The 25977-nt window shown below is 42.2% G+C and overlaps 1 protein-coding gene and 1 long non-coding RNA gene across 6 annotated transcripts in view; one reads left to right on the forward strand and one right to left on the reverse strand.

Moving 5' to 3' along the window:
- The window catches only part of Sptbn1 (spectrin beta, non-erythrocytic 1), a 168990-nt gene that overhangs the window by 122009 nt on the left and 21004 nt on the right, over positions 1-25977 (reverse strand). The window contains exon 1 of one of the 4 annotated variants that reach the window (XM_030245736.1): positions 19283-21936. The exons of 2 other annotated variants lie outside the window; for them this stretch is intronic. The gene's annotated coding sequence lies outside the window, so the exon portion shown is untranslated. Of the gene's footprint in view, positions 1-15818; positions 15837-19282; positions 21937-25977 lie in introns of those variants that run through there. One more of the 4 variants, XM_030245738.1, reaches the window with a different exon arrangement.
- On the forward strand, positions 214-15837 carry Gm51887. Of its 2 annotated transcripts, none has more exons than XR_003949652.1 (3): positions 214-271; positions 9163-9754; positions 11608-15837. It is a non-coding gene; the product is annotated as a predicted gene, 51887 (long non-coding RNA). The 2 variants fall into 2 exon arrangements; XR_003949653.1 differs by having other exon boundaries at positions 249-271; positions 9616-9754.

Below are 25977 nucleotides of genomic sequence, written 5' to 3' on the forward strand. Positions count from 1 at the left end.
TAGCACCAGTTGGTTATTCTCCAACAAATCCGCACTCCAGGTTACAAGCCTGCCCTTGATACGTCACTTCTAACAACCATAAATCAGGAGAAAAGAATGTTGTTTATGGTTTGACACCTAGCACTAGCCAATTATGTTAACGGACAGCAACAGCCCCCCAATCAGATGCTTGCCAGAATAGAAACCTCCACCCCTTGCTAGCCATTTCCTATAAAACCTTGCCCAGATGAAAGTTCAGGGCAGCTTCAGCAAACCGTCCTGTGGGTCAGTGGTGAGTAAGCCCAGGCAGTCTGCTCCTGGTTGGTCTTTTTGGGCTCTTGAATGCATCTTGGTACAATATGGCTAGTCCTATGGCATTTCTAAGGTTCTGTGGTTAATTCTATTGCTATGGTTAAGTTCCTGTATGTGTTCAATTTCACTACAGGGACTCAGGCTCAATCAGTTACACAAAGCTATCCAAGTAAGTTAACTGCAAATCTAAGAAGGGAATATGATGGAGATAGCTTCTGTCTCATTGGTAGAAAGATCACAAGGCAAATGGTGCTGGTTATTTCCTCTCCTTCTCTCTTCTCACATTAAGATTAAAAAACTAATAGTAAGAGCTTTGTACATGGATGCTCACTTGGCCCAACTGTCACTCAATGTGCACCAAGAATGTGCACAGGGGTCAGTCTGCATAGCTCATTACTAGCATCTGTATGCTAATAGAATAAGATCACCACCCAGCAATACAGGACTACAATAGGGTCTCCATGCTGAAATGAACCACCTGTGTCTTGACTGGCACCATCAGTGGCCCAAAACGTCCCCTGCCTCCTCTTTTACCATTATAGTTCTCTCACAAGCCATCAACATATCCTATGTGCTCTTGAGGAAATAGCACCACATCCACTGACAAATGATCCACAGCATCTGCTCTTGCATTCATTCACTACAGCATAAACATCACATTCCTTCCTGGAAGTGAAATTCCCCCCAGACAGATGCAATCAAGCCTAACAATACAAGTGTGTTGGTATACTCATTTAACAGTTATGCTAACAACATATTTACAGGTTTTTACAAAACCACAAATGAACAGCTAAAACCTATTGACTGAATGACCTTATAGTTAAGCAACTCTAACACAGGGATGGGCGCAAGACGTGGGAAGGACCAGCCATATAGTCACACTAGTAACCTTGGAGATGGTCAATTTTCACGACTACTGCAACATCGCAGCCTTTTATAAAATCTGTCTTGGAATATTTTATCTCTAGTAAAGAAAACCTTTACAATACTATTAACTCCTTGGAGTATAATCATTCAAAGTATAGAAAAGTTGATTTAATCCAACTCAAGGAGAAACCCAAACAGGGCAAACCCTTCACCAAGGAAGTTCTAGCTATTTGGTGCCATCTACTGACCAAGCTGGATAAGCTACACTGTGGCCCCAGAGCCCGTAGCACCTGCCTAGGTGCCTACTCCTTTGTTCTGGCTCCGGAGTCTCCTACTGAACCCCTTCCCTGCTCTCACAAGTGACTGAACCTCTTCACAAACCTGACCCATCACCAGGTACCAGCTGCCCTCCAGTTTCCCAATGAGTTATTCCTAGATCCATGAATCAAATAAGCTCTAGAGTTTCAGCATGGGCTGCTACATGTCATAACCATTAAGAAAGAAGTGAATTTCAGGCCGGGCATGGTGGCGCACACCTTTAATCCCAGCAACTCGGGAGGCAGAGGCAGGCGGATTTCTGAGTCCAAGGCCAGCCTGGTCTACAAAGTGAGTTCCAGGACAGCCAGGGCTACACAGAGAAACCCTGTCTCAAAAAACCATTTCTGAGTTCGAGGCCAGCCTAGTCTACAAAGTGAACTTCGGGATAGCCAGGGCTACATAGAGAAATCCTGTCTCAGAAAACAAAGCAAGACAAAAAATAAAGGAGAAATTACTGAATAGGACTTTGCTATTGATTACACTGAAGAGACAATAGGACGCCATGGAGATGAGAATCAGATGTCAGTCGGTGAATTCAAATTCCCAATTTTAAAAAATTGAATATTTTATTTATTTACATTTCAAGTGTTATCCCCTTTCCAGATTTCCCTCCCCCAGAAACATGTTATCTCATCCCCCCTCCTCCTGCATCTATGAAGGTGTACCCCTACCCACCTACCCACTCCCACCTCTCCACCCTAGCATTCCCCTACTCTGGGGCAAGGAGCCTTCAGGGAACCAAGGGCCTCTTCTCCCATTGATGCCCAACAGGGCCATTCTCTGCTACATATATGGCTGGAGCCATGGGTCCCTCCAAGTGTACTCCTTGGTTGATGGTTTACACCCTAGGAGCTCTGGTTGGTTGATATTGTTGTTCTTCCTTTGGAGTTGCAAACCCCTTCAGCTCCTTCAGTCCTTTCTCTAACTCCTCCATTGGTGATCCCGTGATCAGTTCAATGCAAAACCACAAATTTTAATAAATGACCTTCACTTTTCTTCTGAGGTACAACCCTCATTAGCTATCCACATCAGAGGTATACCTAAAACTCGAGGATCTTAAATAAATGAGGATGTGGACTGGCCCTTATTAAGGTATAATTACAGCCTAGCTCAGCATCTTGTCTGGCCATTTCTCCCAGCACATATATTTGAAATGGGAGGTCTTATCTGTCCTGAAGGACTGAACATTCATCGTGGATGTATGCTAATGTAATCTATGTAAGCATCTAGTGTAAGCACAAAAACACAGACAGTACATGTATGATATTGAAATATGGCAGGTAATGCAATAATGGAAGCCATGTCTATAAGACTACAGAATGGGGGATAGGAATGACAAATAGCTAAGGAGAAAACTTCCATGTGCTCTTGAAAGAAAGCCTGAGAAGACAGGAAGGTGAGGAACATACTGCTTCCTGTCAAAAAATTAGAATTTCATACAACAGTCTGTGATGTAGAAACCAACAGAGGGCTGCTCCTCCCTACACTGTCTGCTACGGAGGACAACTGAAGGGTTGACCATCCTCTGCCTACAATATCCTAATGAAAGCAACTGCAAAAACCTTCATTCCCAATGTTCAGAGATCACTTTCCTACCAGATACAAAGGGCCACTGGGAATTGGCATATGCATATTACTTGAAACAAATCTTGTTTTTTTTTTTTTTTTTAAGGTAAGCAAATTCAGCCAGGTTCTATAAGGAGTGAAATTACCCTTAAAAAGATGCCAGCAAGAAACCCAGTGGCTTAGTCACTTCTATATTAAAACATTCAGCCAGTCTTGTCATCATAGCTTAAGGACTTATTGAGGTTGGGAAAATGGTCCAGCAATTACAGGAAGTTTCTGGTCCTGAACCTTAGGTTCAGTTCCTAGCACTAACATCAGCAGTCCACAACTGTCTGAAACACAGTTCTAGGGAATTCAACTTCCTCTTCTGATTTCCACAAACACTACACACATAGGCACACCCACAGAACTAAAATTAAAAATTTAAAAGCACTTAAAAACCACAAGCATAGCCACAAGCAAAGCTCTATAAAAATACAGGAGGAGAGAATGGGATCCCTCCCCTCTGTCCTTCCTCTATGTCACAGAGAACAAAAGAAGGAACAATGAAATGATACGCACATTTAGTATTTGAGTTTCTTCAATAAAAATCTTGATATTAAGTATGAGTTAAGTTCATTTGCTATTTCTGTTATTCATTTTCTCTGCCTATATATGTGATAAGTATATACATTTTAAATATAATCTTGCTAAGTCCTAATCTTTTTTTTTTTTTAAATCAGCTGTTTTGAAAGTAAACAAGCTGGGCATGGTGGCACACGCCTTTAATCCCAGCACTTGGGAGGCAGATGCAGGTGGATTTCTGAGTTCGAGGCCAGCCTGGTCTACAGAGTGAGTTCCAGGACAGCCAGAGCTACACAGAGAAACCCTGTCTCGAAAAAAACAAAAAACTAAAAACAAAACAAAACAAAAAAAGAAAAAAGAAAAGAAAACAATAAGACAAGGAAGAGTTAGCTTCTCTGATCTGTCATTCATCAGCCTTGAAAGTCACTGAATTCGAACCAGACTAACTTTTTTAAAGTGCATAGCTATGATAATATACACAACAGTTAAAAGGCTATCTTTGTTTCTGCTCCACTTACAATGAGTAATTAAAACTGAAATCATTAACTCAGAACAGGCCTAGCATCATGGTTCACAGACAATGTAGTGTTTCTGACCATTATAGTATTTTCTGCCTTACATATACTTTCAAACAGTTTTAAATAACATCAGAATATAGTGCCAATGCCAAAATGCCAGCCCTGCACTTCAGCAAGTTAGGCATTTAAGTGCTTTATTTGTTCTGAAGCTTGGTGAGCCAGAGCTGTGCTTTCCTGAACAGCAGAGTAACACTATTCAACAGCGTGGACTCTGTTTGGGAGCTTGTTCTTCTGGAGCAAATTCATCAAGTAAAATGCACACCTCAATTTTCTGGAATAAATATCAAATGAAAGCATGCGAAACTGCCACAAACAACAACCGTGTATCAAATGTCCCTGACACACACAGAGGTCCGGGATCCTACCTGTTCTAGACATTGTCATAGAACCACTACCCCCACCATAGCAAGTGCTCACAAACAATCTCAGATGAAATGACAGGTGGAAGACTGTCGCCACCCAGCTTCTAAGTATAAAACACAAAAATACTATTTCTGCCCAAGGCATATGAATCCTGGACCCCAGTATGAACTGCTATTGTGTAAGGGGACAGCCTGTCCTTTATGCAGATTCATTTAGCAAAGAATGAATTTTTATGAGAAATTTATTTTCACCCGGCTCAAAGTAGGGTGGGCTATTCTTAGGTAGAACTAAAGAAATACTAATTTTACTTGATTTGCCTATAATATTTATTACAAATATATACTTTATTGTAAATAAGATTATTTCCCCTTTACAAAATGACTTAAGTTCTAGGTACAATTGGCTGCCCAAATGTTCAGGTTTAAACTGTATTCACTTTGTTCAAGGGCCACTCATACAACCTACTGCTGAGCGGAGCACTTTCTCAGCCTCCCCCTCTGTGTGCTAGCTGAGTGTTTTCCAAGTTGAGGTAGAAATCTGTAGTCTTGTAAATTAACAAAAAAAATTACATGGAAGCTGGCCTATGACACTCAAAAGAGAGAACATGACAATCCCAGAAAAAACATTTAAGCACAAACAAACTTCTGTTTCTACAATTGCTTAAACATGATCACAATCTAAAAGAATTGTTCAACAAAAACCAATATATGCAGTATGGGATACAATCAAATTCTGTACATAACTGTTTAAAAGTCTGCTTACAAAGGTCCCAAAATACTGTCATACTTTTAGGACTATGGAAGGCTTCTAACTGGATTCTTTGGTAGGTGACTAGACATGGTTTAAGTTTGTTTTCCCCAAGACCAGACCATAATCCAACCAGAAGATGTGTCATCTAATTTCTCAGAATGTCACAGGGTACACAGGCCTGTCCATGGCCACACAGGCAGGGACATGTGATTTAAACTTGCCTATCTCCCACTCTATTGCTCAAATGACCTTAATAGGGAAAGGAAGTTCTTATCAAGTGAAGACCTCAATCAGGTTTAGGAATAAAAGAAATGGAAAACTTGCCCTGCCTCAGCAACAAGGTCAAAGGCTCTGGAGAGAGTGACCTGACATCGACATCATTCTGAATGTCTTCAAAACCTCTTCAGTAATGGGATTTTGGCAGCTGCATGTCACCGCTATCTGCCTGACCAAAACTGAGCCCATAACTTCATGTCTTTGAAGTATTATTAATAGAAAAGATTGTTTCTGAATATCTACATCACTCCCTCTTTGTTTTTCCTTCCCCTCCGATGCCTTCAAAGCAGCTGGTTTTCCAGCAGCAGAGAAAAGTGTGAACAGGATGACAGGAGGGTCCTGGACGTCTGCAGAGAAGATGCTGTGATTTATGCAGAGAAAAATCTAAGGGCTGGCCAGCTAATACTAGATGGGTTGCTATGGTATCTCACAGTCATGGTTAAACTGCATGTCAGGAACATGGAGGGCAAGCATTCAAGTTAAATGGGGCTTATTATACTAGAGGGCCTTAGCAGGACACTGTGGTCTCCTCTATCTGCATCTTATCCCATACACAAAGACATACACAAAGGACAGGTGGAGACACAATAAGAAAGTGACTATCTTCAAGACAGTAAGTCATCAGAACTCACTCTGACAGTATTGTGAGTTTTGCACTTGTAGGCTTGTAGAACTAAGCAAAAGTACATCTCTGTCCGTTGAGTGATATACCGAGTGGTATTCTGTATAGTGACTTCAGTAAACCAATGCAGAGTGAGCCCTAAAGGAGCCTTCTGTAAACTGAACCCAATCCAAGTCCTTCTAACTATCCTACAACTTAAGGAATCTCAGTAGCAACAGCACCATTAACTCTTAGTATCTTAGACTATTACAGATAAAGAAAGCACACAATGAGAACCAAGTCAGCCTGAACTTTCTCTGGAGAACTCTTCTGAAGCCCCAGCCTGCTACATATGCTTGTCCATCCTCTCTCACCCATAGTGAAACTATTCAGTAATTATCTTGCCTTGTATACCACACTTTATGAATCCTGGGTAATTCTTTTATCCATCAGTGAATCACTATACATAGATCACTTAACACACCAAGGACAGAGGTAAACATTTTTTTAGGTTTATTTTATATGTACGAGTGTTTATATATATATACATATATATGTGCAATGCAAGAATGCTCCTTGCTTTTAATAGATGAGTAAATGTGTAAATGTACATTGTATACACACTGTGTAAATGCACCACATTTTCTGTATCCATTCCTCTGTTGAGGGACATCTGGGTTCTTTCCAGCTTCTGGCTATTATAAATAAGGCTGCTATGAACATAGTGGAGCATGGGTCCTTATTACAAGTTGAAACATCTTCTGGGTAAATGCCCAGGAGAGGTATTGCTGGATCTTCCAGCAGTACTACATCCAATTTTCTGAGGAACCACCAGACTGATTTCCAGAATGGATATACCAGCTTGCAATCCCACCAGCAATGGAGGAGTGTTCCTCTTTCTCCACATCCTCACCAGCATCTGCTGTCACCTGAATTTTTGATCTTAGCCATTCTGACTGGTGTGAGGTGGAATCTCAGGGTTGTTTTGATTTGCATTTCACTGATGATTAAGGATGTTGAACATTTTTTCAGGTGCTTCTCAGTCATTTCGTATTCCTCAGTTGAGAATTCTTTTCTTTTTTCTTTTTTTTTTTTTTTGACTCGTGAGAATAGTTTATTTTTTTATTATTTTTTTTTAGACATAAGCAAGGGTGTCTTTCAGAAAATATGGCTTATTGTAGAAGCATAAGATAAGGTATTTCTGTGTTTTTTTCTTTTTTATGAGTTTTTATTAGATTTTTTAAAAATATTTTTATTACATATTTTCCTCAATTACATTTCCAATGCTATCCTAAAAGTCCGCCATACCCTCCCCCCCTACTTCCCTACCCACCCATTCCCATTTTTTTTATTTAGCTCTGTACCCCGTTTTTTAATGAGGTTATTTGATTTTCTGGAGTCCAGCTTCTTGAGTTCTTTGTATATATTGGATATTAGTCCCCTATCAGATTTAGGATTGGTAAAGATCCTTTTCCAATGTGTTGGTGGCCTTTTTGTCTTATTGACAGTGTCTTTTGCCTTACAGAAACAATTAATTTAGGAAATTCTTAGGCAAATGGATGGATCTGAAGGATATCTTCCTGAGTGAGGTAACTCAATCACAAAAGAACTCACACGATATGTACTTACTTATAAGTTGATATTAGCCCAGAAACTTAGAATACTGAAGATACAATCTGCAAAACACATGAAACGCAAGAAGAAAGAAGACCAAAGTGTGGGTACTTCGTTCCTCCTTAGAATGGGGAACAATATACCCATGGAAGGAGTTATAGAGACCAAGTTTGGAGCTGAGACAGAAGGAAGGACTATCCAGAGACTGCCCTACCCGGGGATCCATCCCATAAACAGCCACTAAACCCAGACACTATTGCATATGTGAGCAAGATTTTGCTGACAGGGCCCTGATACAGCTGTCTCTTGTGAGGCTATGCCAGTGCTTGGCAAATACAGAAATGGATGTTCACAGTCATCTACTGGATGGAGCACAGGGACCCCAATGGAGGAGCTGGAGAAAGTACCCAAGGAGCTGAAGGGGTCTGCAACCCTATAGGAGGAACAACAATATGAACTAACCAGCACCTCCCAGAGCTTGTATCTCTAGTTGCATATGTAGCAGGAGATGGCCTAGTCGGCTATCACTGGGAGGAGAAGCCCTTGGTCTTGCAAAGATTATATGCCCCAGTACAGGAGAATGCCAGGGCCAGGAGGCAGGAGTGTGTGGGTTGGGGAGCGGGGTGGGGGGAGGGTATAGGGGACTTTCAGGATAGAATTTGAAATGTAAATGAACAAAATATCTAATAATAATAATAAAAAGAATGCCTGTTGCCTGCAGAGGCCAGAGAAGGGCATCAGAGCCCCTAGAACTGGAGTTACAGATGGTTGCCAGCCAACTTGCAGGTGCTGGAAATAGAATCCAGTTGCAGCCAGTACTCTAAACTGCTGAGCCATCTCTCCAGCCCCCTTAGTAAACATTTAAAGAGTAAATTGAATGCTTGAGTTTCTCAGCTTCACTAAGTGTTAGAGTGCTTTCTGCACGAAATCTTCTACTATCACAGAGAAAAGCATCTTCATTTTATGAAATTGTAAATTTGTCCAAATGTAAGTTATAAAAAACTTAAAACAGATCAGTCTGGGTGTGGTGGGATCTTAGCATTCACGAAGCAAACCAAGGTAATTCCTGTGATAGGAAGGGGGACGGCTACAGAGGCAGGGCACATTAGCTCCCCTATGCCCTTGAAACACAGAGAACATGGCAGCAATGTCACAGAGGCTTCTCTTGCTATAATGGCAGAGCCAACAAGCCTGAGTTCTGAGTAATTCTAGGACAGCATAACAGCGATGTAGCCAAGCCCTTCCCCATGGTCTCAGTGCACACTGCGCAATGGGGAAACAACAACCTTGAGAGGCAGTTTGCCCTTGGTCTGGCAATTCAGTTTTCTCATTAACATTCAGTCTGATGGGGTAACTGTGTTAATCATTTTCTAGGTGAAAACCCTGCAGATCTGTCACCCATGTATACACAGTCCCACAGTACATTCTCCAAGGTGAATACTTCTCTTCCTCTAAATAGTAGGAAGTCTGTTTCATCTCCTCTCTGCTTCTGTTGCCAGAAACAGGCGCCGTGTCAGGAGCAGCCTTCTCTGTATATGGCAATCCTCCAGAGGAGGGGTTTGCAGGCAAATCTAGACCCTTCTGACCATCTCCAGAGCACAAAGGGATGCACCTGAGCATTGTGGGACACACTCCTTAGGTTCTGTACTGTTCCCTGACAACCCTAACAAACCTTCACCATCAGCTTCCAGAAGTTGGAGGAGATGAGACCTGGGGTCAGAAGACAGAAGTGGGGTAGTAGGAACAGGGTTTCACTAAAGAGGGCGTTAAAGAGTTCTCACTTCCCACCATTCCTCAGAGCCTTCCTCAATGCTTTTCTTTGCCCAGAGTCCCCAGAGTCAAGTTGGGGCCGTAACCCTGGTACTCTATGCCAGCAAGGGACACTCAGCTACCAATTGCCATCAATGTGATCAAACTATCAAGGAGCATCAATAAACCAAGGAACATGAAGGAGAAAGTTGAACAGGTAAGTCTGCTCTGGATAACACCTCAATTCATACAGTGCTGGGAATGGTCAGTTAAGCCAAACACTGCCAAAATTATCTGTACTGTTGCCTAAAGGGGGAGCAAAAAGGGTTCTACAATGGGTAGAGGAGTCCAGCTATTTTGAGATGCTTATCTCAGAATAAATAGTACCCAGGACCAAAGGTACTATCTTAACTACTTCGACATACTAGTTTCTAGAAGGGAGGAGTGGGGAAGAACACCAAGGGAGTTTCTCCACCTCTTGTAGTAAGCTCATGTGGGGAAACAGAACTTCCTGACAGGATGAGGACAGGGTGTGAGTCTGCCTCCTTACCAGGGAAGCAAAGTCCCACTCTCTGTGGCTGCTCAACATGAATCTTTGCAGTGCGTACTCTACAGGCCTCCTGAGAAGTCACCAACGAACCCTTCTGGAAACAGACCATTTTCAAGTCAGCTCTAGCAGGGGATATAGACCAAGACACTTAGCTGCCCATCACCTCACTCTTGCTCTGTATAAAGGCCTAGGATGGTCACTGCATTCTGACAGCACATCTCAAGCACCAGTGGGGTCAGTGGTTTAGAAATTACCTGCACACATCCACCTCTGCACTGAGCAAAACAAGTTTATCTCTAGCAGCCTCAACCTGAACAGTGGGAGTACAACGAATATGGAGCCTATTCTAGAATCCTCCAACCAGTTTTAGAATTCAGGCACTCTGACTTAGATCTCTTTTTCTGCTGCCTGAAACCCGAGTCTTACAGTAAGGTATCTTAATCATAATTGTGTAGCTATTTAAGATAAGCCTTCAGCCAACAAATGTAACTACTTAGTCATTAAAAAAAATGAAAAAAGCCTAAAACTTTCATTTCATTCCCTCACTTTAGTAGATTATAGACTAGAGAAAAACAAAAACAAATCCTAAGAAATGAACAATTATCATAACGAAAGTAGAAAGCATTATAATAGCAAGATGGCAGAAATACCGATTACATTTCAATTACCATTTGTGCCTTCATCTAGGAAACATGTCCTCCACTGGAAAGGACCCAGTCTAACAGCTGCATTGCTTTTTCTACTTTCACAAACACTGGAAAGGTTAGCCAAATCTCTCCACTGGCTGCCAGCCAAGGCTTTATTATTATTATACACTCTTAGCTCCTAGTGAGAAATGTGGGCTCAAGGAAGAGGGAGAGCCAAGCAGCAAGAGGGGGCTCATAATCAGGTTCAGATGGGAAGGTTTCTCCATCTGCCAGAAAAATACCTTCCATATCTAGTCTATTACCATCAGCCTTTATTAATTTAATTAGATAATTGCAAATGTTGTGCTTTTAGAACACCATTTTGAGACTTATCTGTGGAACAATTTTTCTTATATCAGATGCTGGACCAAAATAATGTTTTAACATTTTTCAGGTGTAGAAGCAGATTGAGCTTCTCTCTCTCTCTCTCTCTCTCTCTCTCTCTCTCTCTCTCTCTCTCTCTCTCTCTCTCTCTCTTTCTCTCTCTCTCTCTCTCTCTCTCTCTCTCTCTCTCTCTCTCTCTCTCTCTCTCTCCTTGCATTTAGCAATTGCTGAAGTAAATCGAGACACAAATAAGCAGCTACCTCTCTTCTGTGTTTACTTCCCGTCAAGCCATTTATGGATCCGAAGCTTCTTGTTCTCATAGAATCCCATGATTATCAGTCCTTTCAAGGTTTATATAAGCCAGATGGCGATAGATGATCTAAGCACAGACTTTTCAATCTCATGAATCAGTAAAAATTAAACATAAATGGAGGGACCAACTTGGCTTCTCAGCTTTTATTTAAAGAATAAAAATTAAGTGAAACACCATGAAATGAATATTTCCAACAGTAGATCAAACTGAAGATGACAGTGCACAGAGCAGCGATCTCCTGAGGAACCCAACTGCAAAGCACCAAGGGGAAGGAGCAAGCCAACCTGAAGGAAGAACTGGCCCAAGGGGACAACAGACAAAAGACCATGGACTCCAGATTTAAGCCCAGTTGGTCTAGCTTCTAAGTCTATCTTATACTGTACAAAATGGTCATGACATGTCCTGGGCAGCTAATTAAGTAAAATTAAAATAAATTTTAAAATTCAGCTTTTCAACCCCACCAGCCATATGTACTCAGACGCCACTTCTAATCCACGGGCACTCTACAGGACAAGATGGCTCAAGAGCCCAGAGGTGCAGAAAGCCACCCTTGAGGCCAAACTTTGCCCACCTTCTTGCTGCATCTTCATTTGGATTTGGTCCCATACACTGAAATCCCCATCTTCTTGGTGTACTTAAGCTTAAGCTTAAGTAGGCATTTCAGATGGGACTCTAACGAAAAGCCCCCACCCTCAAGATGTTGATAGCAGTATTTCAAAATGTAAGAAATGTTCCACACAAAGTTCTTCCTATAACACAAGGAACGTTTTTTAGGTGGTATTAGGTGGTCTTTCATTGTATGGCATGAAGAAGGGACTCAGAGTAAGGTGCCGTTGCAGGCTAGTAGTAAAGGGTGTGACTCCTATGATCCACAAACAAGTAAGTTGTTCCCTTGAGGAAAAGGCAGCTGTCAAAGTTCAGTTACTCCAAGAGCAACACACTAGGCTCACTATAAAATCCAAATCTAAATGACCAGCCTCTATTACCAGAGAGAAAGGAGACCCAGGAAGAAGCCACCCCTTAGCATGAAGAAGCAGGCTAATGAGTAGGAAGAAGAACCCCTCTGATAAACTGAGCGAAGAAGCTTCCTGGACGCTTCATTTTCAGGCTAGGGCTGTATTTTCTTGTTGCACCTGTTAAATGAAATCAGCACATATCTGTAACAAAATGAAAAAATTCCCTCCCCTCCTGTTGAGGCATTCTGTGACAATGACTGCCAAGGTACCTCACTGTACTTCACAGACCCACAATGGATGGGCTATCTACCTGATTTGCCAGCAGTGGATGAGTTTTCACTTTGGCCACAGGACAGTGGAGGGAAGCAAACATGCTGGGTTCGTCCTGAAGGGCTCAAGACTAGCAGCAAGGAGCACCAAACGAGCGTGTTCAAGAGGATGTGCTCAGCAAGGAGCACGGAGCACACACAGGTGTCAGACCTTTATTCCACACTGTATGTTTGTCCCCATCTTATCTTCTGAACAATTATTTTCAGAAACACAGGCCAAACCATCATTTATAGTTGTGTAACATTCTGAGGATATCTACAAATATGTTATAATTTATTTAACCAAATCTCTGCTACAGGACACATATCTGCTTACTATGTACAACAGTATTTTTGTGAATATGGTATTACTAAAACATTCTCCAGTTATCTTCTTTTGGAGGAGGGGTGGTTCAAGACAGGGTTTAATTGTGTAGTCCTGGCTGTCCTGGAACTCACTTTGTAGACCAGGCTGACCTTGAACTCATAGAGATCCGCCTGCTTCTGCCTCTGCCTTCTAACCAGTGTGTTTAAAGGCCTGCATCAGCACCACTCTGTCAGAAATTTATTACACTACAGAAACAGAATGTCCTACTAGCAATCTGTACACATGGACATACATCTAACAATATATGGAACACAAAAGCTTTAAAAATGTTTGCTATTACTGTGATTTATACAATCCAATTCACAATGATAGTGTATTTTTGTGCCTACCACAAATGAAGTCATGTAATGATCACTCAATAACACCACTGTATGTTGACTTTTCAAAGGAACTATTTCCTTTTCCTTTGGTTGAAAGGTCTACTAGATCAAGGCCATTTTTATGTAATATAAATTGAGAAATTATATACCTCAATACCATTCTTAATTAGCTACAAATTATTTTGATTATTAATAAAAAGTAATTTATTTTCCCAGACACTTTAGAAAACAACAACAATTACAACAAACCAAACCAAAAACCAAACAAACAAAACAAAAACCAACCAACTCACCCACCAAATCCCAAAAGGGATTTTAATTAAAGGAATCACAAGATATCCAATATGTAAACTAAAAGCAATATACTCTATGTCCCCATAAGACATGGCACAAAAGGCTCAGATAAAGTAGGAAGAGTAAGGGAAGAGTGATGGGGCTTTGTGAGGGGGATAGGGGTGGGCAGTAATCGGGGTGTAAAATGTATAAATAAATCAATAGAAAAAATAGCCAAAAAATGAAAAAGAAAAAGAAAGGAAGTTACAAGAGAGACAGCTTGCTGCCAGGTGGCAGGGGACATGCTAAAGACACCAGAGACATACTATCCACCACAAGACAGCAGGCACACATGCTTGGAACCCAAAGGCATGTCCACTGCTGTGTGGCAGTGTGTAGGTGGTTGCTGCTATGATGAGCAAGTATGAGGTGGAGAGTTGAGAAGAGAACAAGAGGCACAATGGTACACTATGACGAGAGGAGGAATGAGGAACTTAAGGGTGGAGATGAACAGCCTGATGTGAGTAGTCTGTGCTGCTGCTGAGGGCTCTGAAGTAGCAGAGGTCTTTTTAATGTCCATAGCCCATGTTACCACCAAAGGTCATGCAGATGTTCCAGGTCTGGGCTGTCTCCTGGTGCCATCTTAATGTCTGAGGGCTGAGTTGGCCCTGCAGAGTTGGCTCCACTGGCTGTGGCACTCAGGAGAGCTAGCCTCACTGCTTACTTGGGCAGCTTGGGAGAGCTGGCCTTGAGGGTGTGAGGGTATGAGAGATGGCCCCACCCCTCACTGGCTACAACACTTGGGAGAGCAGGCCCTGCACCTTACCTGGTTAGCATAGTAGAGTTGGGCCTGGTATCCTGGTGGGAGAGCCAGACCCACCCCTTGCCAGCTGCCCTAAGCAGGATAGCTGACCTCACTCCTGCCTGGGCAAAGCAGGGGAGCTCACCCTGATGGAGCAGGTGTAGGAGAGAGCTGGTGAGCTGAACAACTCACCATCATCCAGGGCTTTGAGTTGGCCCACCCCAACATCTATGCCATCTGTGAACTGCTGGGGCTACAGATCCAAAACTACAAGACCTTCATGTCACAGGGCAACAACAGGACATCAGAAAGGAATCCCCGTGAGGATCCAGTATTGATATGGTAGCAGAACCCAGAGGCCTTGTACCACACCAATGACTCAATGAAATGAACATCTGCAAGTAACTGTTTAGGCAATAGGTATCCTGTGTGACATTGACACACCACAGCTTCTTCTGTGAGATGGTTTGTATGTGTGTGTGTTTATTGTTATTTTATTTTTTGAGGAAGATTGCAACAGCACAAGTCCAATACGGGGGGACAGGAGATGAGTGAGATTGGGGTGCATGATATGAAATTCACAAAGAATCAATAAAAAGTTAAGAAATAAGAAGTAAAGTATGAACCTTATGATTTTACTTTTCTTTTAAAATATGCACTTAATATGAAATATTACATGTAAGAACATTAAAAGTAGCTAATACTCGGTGGTGGAATTGAAGACCATTTAAAATTCCTTATTTTTAAACTATATATATATTTTTAGTTTCTTCTATAAAGAAGTTTTATATGAAATGAAAAATTTTAAGCATTTATGCAGTTAAGATTCCAACAGGGTATCCAGTTTCTTGGACACACCAATACTCTGGCACAACAGACCTGTCTTAGATAACAAGGTTTTCCAAAACAGGAATATTCTAGACAGATGGAGGACTAGCATCCCTGAGGAGTCCTTGAGCTCTGAACCCCAAATTCCTGACTGATTGCTCATTCTCCTAGAGATAAGAGCCTTGAGTGCTTATCACCCATCCATGCTGACCTGAAGCTTTCAAAACAGAACCCTGAAGTGTAGGCTGATCACATGAGTCCCATCTCCTGCGACAAATCCCCAATGTCTCTAGGCTCAGCATGTCAACAGCTGTGTCCTCCGCCTCATGCTCACACAAGCCTCCCCTCATGCTCCCACAAGCCTCCCCTCAGGTTCACACAACCCTCCCCTCAGGCTCACACAAGTCTCCCCTCATACTCACACAAGCCTCCCTGCATGCTCACATAAATGCTCACGCAAGCGTCCCTCTTATGCCCATACAAGCTAACTTCTTTGAGCATTTCTGACTGCACACTTCAGTCCCTGCACTTACCCTGGCAGGCCTCATAGGATGGCAGCTGCTGACATACTCCTGCCCTTGTTCTTGACTTTAAGCAGGTTGTGTGGGATACAATAGAGTCAGGAGAGGTAGGCAAGTGGAGAGGGGGCTTGTCTGAGCATTCTCTAGGAAACAAAGCTTTATTATGGTATAACTAACATAGACTATATTGTACATTATACAGCTTAAGCTTTCACATACACACATACCTCAGAAATAGCCACCACAATTACAAAGCCAAAAAAAAAAAACCTAACAAATGAAAAACAAGTAATCAGTATATTCCTTCTGTCTACACATAACTAAGATCTGCTTTCTGTTGCTGTGATCTTCATTCTCTATACACATGGAATGAATACACACACACACACACACACACATATATATATATATATACATACACACTCACATTTCATATATATCTATAAGAAGAAGAAAAGTACTTAAATGAATCAGAAATAGCCTCTTAAAGGGTTTTGTTTTGTATACTTTTGTTTTGTTTTATAGAGAGACAATGTCTTTGTATATAGCCCTGGCTTTCCTGGAATTCACAGAGATCTTCCTGCTTCCACTTCCCAACTTCTGGGTTTAAATGTGTTTGCCACCATGCCTGGTTTTTTTTTTTTTTAGACAGAATATGACTATGTCAACCAGGCTGGCCTTGTTGGGATTAAAGGTGTGATCCACCTCCCTCCGTGCCATTTCTTGACTGAATTGTTGCCACATATACCTACTAGTTTCTCTACTTAGAATTTTAAGCTATTGAAACACTCATCCTCTTCGTCATGTAGCTTAAGTGGAGCTTTTAAATATGTGTATTTTATTTTTATTATTGTTTTTATGTGTGTGGCTATTTTGTGCATGTACTGCTATGCACTGCTTGATGCCTGGTACCCATAGAGGCCAGAAGAGGGCATCAGATCCCCTGGTACTGGAGTTACAGACGGTTATGAGCTGCTAAACTTGGTTCAGAGACAAACCCTCTGGAAGAGGCCCAGTTACTTAACCACTGAGCCCCCTTTCCAGCCCTTGAACAGGTCTCGAAAGACATAGAGAACTAAACTAAAAGCTTCCAATGACCTCCTCCATCTTTTGAGTAGGAGGCTTTTTGCCTTACCTCAGCTTACTCGTTCTTCAGCTTTCTCTGCTCTTCCGTAACAGAACAGTCCTCAGAGAAACAGTGTTCTCATTGCCTCACTTCATGACCATTTTTTTTCCATCTACCCAGCTAACAGTCATTCTGGAGAGTAAGGGCAAGCCTCCTCTCCCTTCATTAGCTACCCATCTTTCCATTTTCTACCTAGATAAGCTCACTGTGTCAACACGCCAAGGATTGTGCCCCAGAACTAACAAATTCCCAGGATGTGCTTAACATTCTAACTGAGGTCTCTCACCTATCTTTTACAAAACAGCCAAGGTGGTCAACTTAGTGCAACAAAACACATTCACGGGAATTCAAGCCCTGCTTGGGCAATTTTAAGAGATCCTACTTCAAAATAAAAAGCGAAAAGAGGGCTTAGATGTATCTCAGTGGTAGGACACTCACACATAGCATGCATGAGACCCTAAATTTAGTCTCCCTTGTTAATCCCCCAATGAAAAACTTTTTATAAAACCTCTATAACATTTGTTTTCCTTCCTCCAATTATTAACCCAAGAAAACTGATCAGACTCTTAAGAGTGGTTCTATAAATCTTCAAGGATTCTTGTATGCTCTAGGAATACAGCTAGAATTTGAATATATTTTGGGTCTGTATTCGTTTTCATAGATCCTCTCCTTTATCCTGAAAGGTGCAACTAATAAAAACCCTGCTGAGGGGCTACAGAGTGAAGGGAGGCTCGGTGGTAAGGTACTTGTCGCACATGCGTGAGGCCCTCAGTTTAATCCTCAGCCCTGCAAAACCAAAACATAACTTCACACTCAGCTGGATTTCACAGAAGAATATCAACCAGAGACTTTTGGATGTTCAATCTTCATAAAGGTACTAAAAAACTAAAACAGCTCACAAATCAAAATTAAGATTCTAATAATCAACAGCTTGTATCTCCATATTGCCATATTTTTCATAGTACAATCATTTTAGTCTCTTGCCAAAAGCAAGCATTAAAATTTCTTTCTTAGCTTTTTATAGAAAATTTAAATTGTTGTGCTAGCTTCTCATGGTAACAATACTCTTAATTTTTGTCACACTGAATTGAGAAGTTGCCTAGCAATGTGCTTGTTATTACTCCATGTACAGAGTTAAATCCTCTCTCTGTAAGATTAATAGCCTCATTAAAACTGAAAGTTGAGTTCTTCTTGCAGCAAACACTCATATACATAAAATAAAAATAAATTTTAAATCTCAAAAAAATTTAAGATTTGAAAATAGATAAAAGAGCCTGGCATGGTGGCTTATACCTTTAATCCCAGCTCTCAGGAGGCAGGGGTAGGTAAATCTCTGAGTTTGAGGTCAGCCTGGTCTACAGAGCGAGTTACAGAAAAGTCAGAGCTATATAGAGAAGCCTTGTCTTTGAAAATCAAAAATAGAAAAGAAAAAAGGGAGCTAGATGGTTCAGCTGTTAAGCGGGCTGACTGCTCTTCTGAGTTCAATTCCCAGCAACCAACCATATGGTGTTTCACAACCATCTGTAATGGGATCTAATGCCCTCTTCTGGTGTGTCTGAAGCTACAGTATACTTATATACATAAATAATCTTTTTTTTTTTTTTTTAAAGAAGAAAAGTAGGAAAAGTGTGATTGGTTTTTCTTTTTCTTTCCAGTAAGTTTCTCTTCCGGTAGCCCTTGCTGTTTTGAAACTCCCTCTGTCTTGAAACCTTTGGTCTGTAGACCAGACTGGTCTTGAACTCAGAGATCTGCTTACCTCTGCCTCCCGAGTACTTGGAGTGTGACACCACTGCCCAACTTTTTTCTATAGAAATGTACCATCTGGATTTATCCCGCAGCCAAAATATGTCAAGAGATAGTTGTTGATTATTGTTATTATTATTATTTTAATTAGAGGGAGGATAAACTAAATCACAAAGAAACCAGCAGGAGGAGAAAAAGGCAGCAACTCCAACCTGAGAAAAAGGGTCCAAATCACCCTCAACTCCCATATCCAGGCTGTGTGGCCACACAGGACCTGTGACATGTCGCCTTTTCAAATGAGCCAAGAAATAGTTTCTGGGGTGAAACAGAAGACCACAACTTGCTGCCCAAAATAAAAAATAAACATAAAAGAAAGGGATTTTAGGAAGGAGACTGCAATACGAGTCAGATGCCACAGCAGTTTAGGTGAAACCAGAGAATGGCTGTTGCTCAGAGGTACAAGGGACTTTGGAAAGTCGCTGGTCTACTCTTACCTCTGGCCTCCTCTAGCCATAAAGAAATCAGCTCACCTCCCTGGTTTTTGGTTTCTTCATGTGAAAGATGCGGTGTGGTAATAAGGCCAGTGGTTCTCAACTCGGCTGCTTACCAGAATCACCTGAACTTGAACTTCTGTCCTAACCACCTTCCATGTTCCTGCTTGCAGAAGTTCCTGTTCTTACCTAGCTTTCGGAGCTTGATGGAAGAGTTTAAAGCCTGGCAGAATAAAAGCAAGAGAGATGGGCAAAATTCAAAATAGTAAAGGACCCAAGTACATGTTCTTGTTAGCAGAAATCCCTGGCAATGGGAAGGGGAGGAACAGTTGGGACTGACAAAGTAGCACTGCAGCATAGTTGGACAAGTTGTTCCTCAGCACACATGATACCCTGGATCTGATCTCCAGCAGCACATAGAACCACGTCTAATGGCACTTGGGGAGCTGGAGTCAAGCAGATCAAGAGACAAACGTCATCCCGAGTGGTATAGTGAATTCAAGCCAGGGCTAGGATTAGGAAGTGGAGCCTGGATGGAGGCAGGCTCCAAAGTTTCTGAAGGCTCTCTCTACTCCTAGTGTTTGTTTTCTCTCTGCCTCCTACTTGCAGATTACAAGTGAGACCTCAGCTGTTCCTGCTGCTAAGCCTTTGTTCTGCCACTGTGGACAATTAACCCTTTGAAACCATAAGGCCAAATTAAACAATTTCTTTTTAAAGTTGTCTTAGTCACTGTGTCTTATCACAGCAATCGAAAAGTATGACAGCAGACAAAATCAAACCAGAAAGAAAAAAAAAAGCACACGTTACTTACAAAACCTGACACCACCAATCTTGTAGGCACCATTGGATGCATGCTTGTGACCTGTCTACTCTCAGAGCTCTGCCTACTTACTCCCTGTTCCATCAACACTTGTTGGCTTCTTTTTTTGGTAGGCTCAGGAAAAACCACAGAAACAGTTTCTAAGGAGGTGCTAATGTCCAAAATACAAGTGTGAGCCAGGCCCAGCAAAGAGCCTTGAGGCCAAACCAATGACCTCAGGACAGCCTCTCCATGGTAGGCCTCTCATTCTTACCAGAGGACCTGCCTGAGGAAGGCACAGCCTCGATAATCCTGCTTTACTACATCCCCTTTCCTCTGACCCTCCACCTTTTCATAGCCTTAAGTGTGCTTGAATCTTATGTCATATGTCTAAAAACAAATGTGACTCATTTTCTTTCACCTCCCTGGACCCTCAAAAGATGGGGTCTACAGTGGAAGTTCACTTTTCTGGAAACATGTGTTAGCTCTATCTAACTCCCACTAACTAATGAGAAGTGGGTTTAGGAGTAAAAGGAGGCAAAGGGGGTCTTTCTACAGCAGAATCAGGTGAGATGCACTCTGTCACTTATTGCCATGGCCCACGTAAGTTTACATTTGCCTGCCATTAGGTTCTGGCCACACTTCTCAGGCCAGCTGGCTTTCAATGGGAAATTTCCGTGAGATAGATACACAATCTATAGTACCCACTGCTCTAGGGCTTCTGCTGCCCAAAAGATCACTGAGCAAAAGACTGCTTAGAAAATATATGGTGGTTTCAGATGTGGAGCAAAACCTACTCGATTAGCTTTATTTTAAGTTTGCCCTTCCTGTGTCAGACTTCTCAAATGTTCACAGCTCCTCCCATGTTCTGCCAACATTCTATGGTCATCCTGGATCTAGGCTGTCTAACACAAACTTTTGCTATGATGTAAAACTGTCTATCTGTGCTGTCTAATATGGAGCCTCAAACTCAAACGGGCTACTGAGCATTTCAAAGGCAGCCAGTATGCCAAGAAGAGAGTATCTAATTTTATTATGTTTGATTTAATTTAAATATAATTAGAAACCTCAGGCTTGTGGCCAGCCTACTGGACAATACTGGTTAGGCCTTAATTCTGAGAACAGACCAGAGGATAGACTATAGGCTGGCACTGCATGGAAGGAAACACCCAGAGAGCTCTTCTAAGTCCCTGTGCCTATGTTGTAGGACAATGAAATCAGTACTCTGGGAAATGTGACCCAGACAGGTTTTTTTTTTAATATTTGTTAACATATTTTATTCCTTTTTATATATGTCAGTACACTGTCAGTTTCTTCAGACACACCAGAAGAGGGCGTCAGATCCAATTACAGATGGTTGTGAGCCACCATGTGGTTGCTGGGAATTGAACTCAGGGCCTCTAGGAAGAGCAGTCAGTGCTCTTAACCACTGAGCCATTTCTCCAGCCCCCAGAGAGTTTTTAAGGTTCTTCAGTGACACCAGTAGGAGACTAAGTTGAGAATTACTACTCTAAACCTCAAACATATCTTGAGTAGCAGCCATACAAATGCAAACAGGGTAACTAACATATGAACAATTAAGCCAAACAACTGCACCTAAGATGTAAATCAACTTTTGATGCATGGCAGATGCTCACCTGTCAAAAGTAAAGTAAGTGCTTGGCCTCTAAGGAAATTAATGAGGACAAAAAAAAAAAAAAAAAAAAAAAACACCTCTCAGAAAAGACAAAAAGAGAGGATTTTTTTTTTCATATAATTACCACCAGCCAAAGCCTACCTATCAGGAGCATCACCTTTCAACAACCAGGTACACCGAAAATCTAATATTTTGAACAAACATCTCTAATTGGATTTCTCTCTTTATCTTCCACAATCGCTGTGCCTAATTGTAAACTACTATCATTCTGTATTTTTCTTCAAAGGATAAGTCTGTGCCTTTTCAATGGACACATTCAATTTCTTGAATGGCAGCAATTAAAAAGCAGGTACTGGTGTAAAGTCCTGCTCTGGTGCGCTCTTCTCCAGCAGGCACTGCTTCAAGCTCCACTCGCCATTACTGACGTCACCAAATGGCTCCTTAACCGCGTGAAGCTTCTGCTAGAAACCCTGACTTATAGAGGTGTCATACATGATGTAAGGAGCACCCAAAGACACTCAGGTTTCTACAGCCTCTCCTCTTCCAATAAGCATTTCCCAACGGCATGTAATGCTCTTCAGGGCGGCTGTTGACAGCATTCCAAGGCTGATACAAAAAGCTTTTCAACGTAGCACTGCTGAGCAGGAAGACTCTCTGGAGACAAGTGAAGTAAATGTGACCCAAAGTTATACTCTCTTCCCCCAGTTACTGTGCACAGTCATCCAATCACAGAACCCAACTCTGGAGTTGGCAGGAGCTTCAGTGAGGCACACCAACCAACCAACCAGCCAACTCCCCCCTCTAAGAGAAAGCTGGCTGTGGCCATTTACACTCACTGCCAAGAAAGAATTCCTTACAGAACAAATAGAATTCCTGTTGCCATGGCAATCAGACTGAGTTCCTGTCCATCTTGGCCTGAGTGGGCACTCAGCAGCACCATTAACCTCTCAACTGCTCACCTCTAAAGGCGGCAGAATCCAGACGTTTAACAGGTTAAAATGACACTCACAATGGGATCCAGCCTACACTCAATTTGCATTATGAGGGATAGGGCAAAAGCTTTGGCCTACATAACCCAGATTCTCAGATAAAGACTGGACATCAATTAAAACTGGTCTTAGATTTTAGAAATAAACTTCAATATAAGCTCTAAAATCTGTATGAGAAATACTTTAAAAGATGTTATTTATCTGACATTCAAATGTAACCAAGCATTATGGGTTTTCTGTTCTGTTTCAGTTTTGATTTCCCTGTTTGCAACTCCACACATCCCTATGCTGGGAGGTGAAAGACTGAGAGGAGGAGGACTCACTCTTCTGTCCCCACCTACTCCCCCACCCAACCATTCCATTATCTTAGGGTCTGCAGAAACTAATTAACTACTGCTACCTGATAAATGAGTGCCTAGGCTTCTGTATACCACATGTGCTAATTATATACCTAAGTGCCAAATACACAAGCAACTGACAAACTACATTTTTTACTTTCCTGAATAAGGACTCATCAAAAACGTTAAGTTGGAGTAAGTGTCATGAATGAAAGAAGTAACTGATTGGTAGATGTTATTATTCAACAAAATTAGAAACAAAAATTTGTTTTGGAAAAATAACAAAGACAACAGGAACAAACAATACAGAATTCTGTTATGTGACACGTCTTAAGTAGTAAGTTCTACAGTAGCTAAAATCTGCTTTTCAGACTTAATCTTTAATCTCTTATTGATTCTTTGTGAGTCTCACATCATGCACCCCAGTCCCACTCATCTCCATGCCCCTCTTATCTGTTCCTCACCCTTGCAACCTTCTCCCCAAATAAAATAACACACTAACAAATAAGCACAACAAAGCTAAAGCATAGAAGACATCGCATCATGGAAGCGGCAGTGTGTCCCACAGTATATCCTTCTGTCCACACATCTTCACTTGCAAATGTTCATCACTATCACAGTGAGTTATTGGTCGGGTTCAAGATCTCTGGCTTCTGTGACACCATCAATCCTAGATCTTCATGTGGACTCCTGCTGGTTATCCTGTTGTTTCCCTGTCATGGAGATCCTGAAGCTTTGGATCAGCAGGACTGGCCCTTTTACATGTCCAAACCATCTGTAGATGATACAGATTTTGAAGTGGGTCATCTCAGAGCCCTGGATCTGGGCCTGCATAGTAGCAGAGATGGTTAGTGCATGGCTCTCCCTCGTCCACACCTCCAGAGTAAACTCTCCAGCACTGCTCTGACTAGGGCACTCAACGTTGCCATCAGCAGGATGCAGGGGCAACCTTCCTGCTATCACGTCCTCGAGGATGGCTCACCCACACCCATGCCTCCAGTGTCAGCTCCACTGTGCTGCTCTGTCCATTGCTGTAGCCTGTGAGGGGCTGGACCAGCTCTCCTGCTCTCACATCCTGGGGTTGGCTCATCTTGCCTTTGCTGTATTGCCTGGGCAAGTGTATAGGGAAGCTCTCCTGAATTGTATAGTCAATAGAGGAGCAGAGATTGCTTTTCTACTCTCATGCCCTCAGGGCCAACTCTCCCAACTACAGAAGGTGACAAGGGGTAAGCAATAGGGTATCACCCCCATACCCATGCCACCCCATGGCTGGGCCAGGGCCAGCTCTTCTGACTGCTGCAGGTGGTGTAGGGTGAGGGGGGCTAAATTATACAACTATAATAATAATAAGTATTATAATAGGCCAAAGAACATCCTGAGGACTTTACATGTATTTTTTGTACTTTATCTGTTATTAGGCTTGTTTTAAGATGTGGAAACACCAAGACACCAAGATCAGACAACTTGTTGAAACTAGGATGTCCACACAACATAGTTTGTCTAAGACAGTCTTAGTTTACCTGTTCTGGTCCAGTGTTCCCCATGTTAGTTATTCAGCTGGTTACACAGTTACTACTAAAGGCCTTACCACAAAGCAGAGTGGCCAGTGTGGCTTCAGTAAGAATACAGCTGCTGTGATACACTCCTCTAATACTGTAATTCTCTAATATTTGCTGTCCACTGAGCAAGGTGGGTTACAAGGGGTACAGGGTCCACTCTGTCTTCACTAGCACATCCTATATGTTAAACTGATCCCAATTAGTGGCAGCTCTCAAGAGTCCTACTTCTCAGGGCTGCCTTCTTATCTCCTTTGGACAGAGGCAATTCCCCCATCAGTCTCCACTCAAACACAGAGCTGAAAAGTAATAAACACCCCCATTATATCAACATAAAACTTAACTAGCCACTTTCCTAATATGGAATGACCTTCATCTCCCTTCAGCCTGGCCTGGAAAGCCAGTCCAGAGTTATCTGTTACTGTCTGTAAGATAAAAGCATCATATGCTGCTTGTGCTTTAACTTTCAGATATAACGGGCTCTCCTCCCCCGCCCCGATGTGCGTGCGTGTGTGTGTGTGTGTGTGTGTGTACACACGCACGCGGGCATGTGCGTTACATGTGTGTGTATATTATACACATACACGTGGGCTGCCAGGGAAGTGCTGGGAATGAACTCGGCTTCCTCTGGAAGAGCAATCAGTGCTTTCAATTGCTCAGCCATTTGTCCATGCCATTCTCTTGGGCTTCTCTTGCCTTTGGTATTGTTTTGGCACAGTTAGTAATGCTTAACCATTAACACTGACTTAATGGCATGGAAGCAGAAGACATGAGCACACTTAGGAGGCTCACCCCATCTATTTAATTTTAAAACGTAACACAAGTGGCCCTAACAAGTCGAGGGACATGCCTATCAGAGCCAGCACTGTAGCAGTCATAGGACACTAACTTTTTTTTATTGGATATTTTCTTTATTTACATTTCAAATGTTAACCCTATTCCTAGTTTCCCCTCCAAAAATCTCATCCCCTATCCCCTCCCCACATCCCCTGCTCACCAACCCACCCACTCCTGCTTCCTGGCCCTGGCATTCTGCTACACTGGGGCATAGAGCCTTCACAGGACCAAGGGCCTCTCCTCCCATTGATGAAGGACATTGACTTGTAGCCCTTACACTGTGTTAGGCTATGAGACTTCAGCTGCCTTGAGCTTTTCTCCTTGATACAATGGCATGGGCAGATTAACATCTACAGGATGATGCCTACCCCTTGAATTTCCACTTCTATGTCTTCCCTACAATTCTTTTTTGACCTTGATCTGCAGCTTGCACTGAGAAAAATGCTAGTCTTCCACAGAACGTCCTAACAGTTAATATTCCAGCTGATCCATAGGACAGTCATGAAGAAACCTCATCCCAAGGTCTTAAAAGTGAGGAAATAACTCTCCATCAACATGCCTACATTAGTCATGCTGATGATGCCAACACCACAGGGTGAAGGTGCCAAAGCAGGAGACCTATGAGTCTGAGGATAGCTTGTGTTACACATAAGTCC

Source organism: Mus musculus, chromosome 11 (genome assembly GCF_000001635.26).
Source record: "Mus musculus strain C57BL/6J chromosome 11, GRCm38.p6 C57BL/6J".
Taxonomy (NCBI): Eukaryota; Metazoa; Chordata; class Mammalia; order Rodentia; family Muridae; genus Mus; species Mus musculus.